Genomic DNA, 3652 nt, shown 5'->3' on the forward strand with positions numbered 1-3652 from the left:
GTAAACGCAGCCCAGGGTTCGTTAATCGTGGAAATCACTGTGGGACCCCAAAACAATGAGTAATAGTCCATGCAATGGGCCAGAATCAGCCAAATCTGCGAGTGTTGATGACAGACACGTAAGCGCACCTTGGGGTTCAACAACTATGGAAATCGCTTTCGGGACCCCAAACGGTGAGTAATAGTCCACAAAACGGGTCAGTATCGGCCAAAACTGCGAGTGTTGGTGACCGACACGTAAACGCACCCCAGGGTTCGTTAATCGTGGAAATCGCATCGGGACCCCAAAACGGTGAGTAATAGTCCATCAAAGAGCCTAGAATCGGACAAACCTAGAATTATTGATGAACGACACATAAACGCACCCCGGGGTTCGACAATCATGGAAATCACTCAGGGACCCTAAATCAGTGAGTAATAGTCCAAGAAACGGCCCAGAAACAACAAAAACGACAAGTGTTGATGACCGACACGAAAACGCAGTCTGGGGTTCGTTAATCATGGAAATCAGTCTGGGACCCCAAAATAGTGAGTAATAGTCCATGAAACGGGCCAGAATCGGCCAAATCTATGAGTGTGACCGACACGTAAGCGCACCTTGGGGTTCAACAACTATGGTGATCGCTTCGGAACCCCAAAACGGTGAGTAATAGTGCACGAAACGGGTCAGAACTGGCCAAAACTTTGAGTGTTGGTGACCGACACGTAAGCACACATTGGGGTTCGACAACCATGGAAATCGGTTTGTGACCCCAAAACGGTGAGTAATAGTCCATGAAAGAGCCCAGAATCGGACAAACCTAGGATTATTGATGAACGACATATAAAGGCACCCCGGGGTTCGACAATCATGGAAATCACTCACGGACCCCAAATCAGTGAGTAATAGTCCAAGAAACGGGCCAGAATCAGCCAAAACTACAAGTGTTGATGACCAACACGTAAACGCATCCCAGGGTTCGTTAATCATGAAAATCACTATGGGACCCCAAAAAAGTGAGTAATAGTCCATGAAACGGGCCAGAATCGGCCAAATCTGTGAGTGTTTATGACCGACACGTAAGCGCACCTTGGGGTTCAACAACTATGGAAATCGCTTCGGGACCCCAAAACGGTGTGTAATAATCCACGAAACGGGTCAGTATCGGCCAAAACTGCGAGTGTTGGTGACCGACACGTAAACACACCCCAGGGTTTGTTAATCGTGGAAATCACACCGGGACCCCAAAACGGTGAGTAATAGTCCATGAAAGAGCCCAAAATAGGACAAACCTAGGATTATTGATGAACGACACATAAACGCGCCCCGGGGTTCGACAATCATGGAAATCACTCAGGGACCCCAAATCAGTGAGTAATAGTCCAAGAAACGGCCCAGAATCAGCCAAAACTACAAGTGTTGATGACCGACATGTAAACGCAGCCCAGGGTTTGTTAATCGTGGAAATCACTCTGGGACCCCAAAACAGTGAGTAATAGTCCATGAAACGGGCCAGAATCGGCCAAATCTGCGAGTGTGACCGACACGTATGCGCACCTTGGGGTTCAACAACTATGGTGATCGCTTCGGGGCCCCAAAACGGTGAGTAATAGTCCACGAAACGGGTCAGAACCGGCTAAAACTTTGAGTGTTGGTGACCAACACGTAAGCACATATTGGGGTTCGACAACCATGGAAATCGCTTTGAGACCCCAAAACGGTGAGTAATAGTCCATGAAAGAGCCCAGAATAGGAAACCTAGGATTATTGATGAACGACATATAAAGGCACCCCGGGGTTCGACAATCATGGAAATCACTCACGGACCCCAAATCAGTTAGTAATAGTCCAAGAAACAGGCAAGAATCGGCCATCACTACAAGTGTTCATGACCGACACGTAAACGCAGCCCAGGGTTCGTTAATCGTCAAAATCACTATGGGACCTCAAAACAGTGAGTAATAGGTCATGAAACGGGCCAGAATCGGCCAAATCTGCGAGTGTTTATGACCGACACATAAGCGCACCTTGGGGTTTAACAACTATGGAAATCGCTTCGGGGCCCCAAAACGGTGAGTAATAGTCCACAAAACGGGTCGGAATCGGGCAAAACCGGGTGACCGACACGTAAACGCACCACAGGGTTCGTTAATCGTGCAAATCACAACCGGACTCAAAAACGGTGAGTAATAGTCCATGAAAGAGCTTAGAATCGCACAAACCTAGAATTATTGATGAACGACACATAAACGCACCCCGGGGTTCGACACTCATGGAAATCAGTCAAGGACCCTAAATCAGTGAGTAATAGTCCAAGAAACGGCCCAGAAACAACAAAAACGACAAGTGTTGATGACCGACACGAAATCGCAGTCTAGGGTTCGTTAATCATGGAAATCAGTCTGGGACCCCAAAATAGTGAGTAATAGTCCATGAAACGGGCCAGAATCGGCCAAATCTATGAGTGTGACCGACACGTAAGCGCACCTTGGGGTTCAGCAACTATGGTGATCGCTTCGGAACCCCAAAATGGTGAGTAATAGTGCACGAAACAGGTCAGAACCGGCCAAAACTTTGTGTTGGTGACCAACACGTAAGCACACATTGGGGTTCGACAACCATAGAAATCGCTTTATGACCCCAAAACAGTGAGTAATAGTCCATGAAAGAGCCCAGAATCGGACAAACCTAGGATTATTGATGAACGACATATAAAGGCACCCCAGGGTTCGACAATCATGGAACTCACTCACGGACCCCAGATCAGTGAGTAATAGTCCAAGAAACGGGCCAGAATCAGCCAAAACTACAAGTGTTGATGACCGACACGTAAACGCATCCCAGGGTTCGTTAATAGTGAAAATCACTATGGGACCCCAAAACACTGAGTAATAGTCCATGAAACGGGCTAGAATCGGCCAAATCTGTGAGTGTGTATGACCGACACGTAAGCGCACCTTGGGGTTCAACAACTATGGAAATCGCTTCGGGGCCCCAAAACGGTGAGTAATTGTCCACGAAACGGGTCAGTATTGGCCAAAACTGCGAGTGTTGGTGACCGACACATAAACGCACCCCAGGGTTTGTTAATCGTGGAAATCACACCGGGACCCCAAAACGGTGAGTAATAGTCCATGCAAGAGCCCAGAATCAGATAAACCTAGAATTATTGATGAACGACACATAAACACGCAACGGGCTTTGACAATCATGGAAATCACTCAGGGACCCCAAATCAGTGAGTAATAAGCCAAGAAACGGCCCAGAATCAGCCAAAACTACAAGTGTTGATGACCGACACGTAAACGCAGCCCAGGGTTCGTTAATCGTGAAAATCACTCTAGGACCCCAAAACAGTGAGTAATAGTCCATGAAACAGGCCAGAATCGGCCAAATCTACGAGTGCGACCGACACGTAAGCGCACCTTGGGGTTCAACAACTATGGTGATCGCTTCTGGGCCCCAAAACGATGAGTAATAGTCCATGAAACAGGTCAGAACCGGCCAAAACTTCGAGTGTTGGTGACCAACACGTAAGAACATATTGGGGTTCGACAACCATGGAAATCGCTTTGAGACCCCAAAACGATGAGTAATAGTCCATGAAAGAGCCCAGAATAGGACAAACCTAGGATTATTTATGAACGACATATAAAGGCACCCCGGGGATCGA

Source organism: Triticum dicoccoides, chromosome 4B (assembly GCF_002162155.2).
Source record: "Triticum dicoccoides isolate Atlit2015 ecotype Zavitan chromosome 4B, WEW_v2.0, whole genome shotgun sequence".
In the NCBI taxonomy this organism is placed as follows: Eukaryota; Viridiplantae; Streptophyta; class Magnoliopsida; order Poales; family Poaceae; genus Triticum; species Triticum dicoccoides.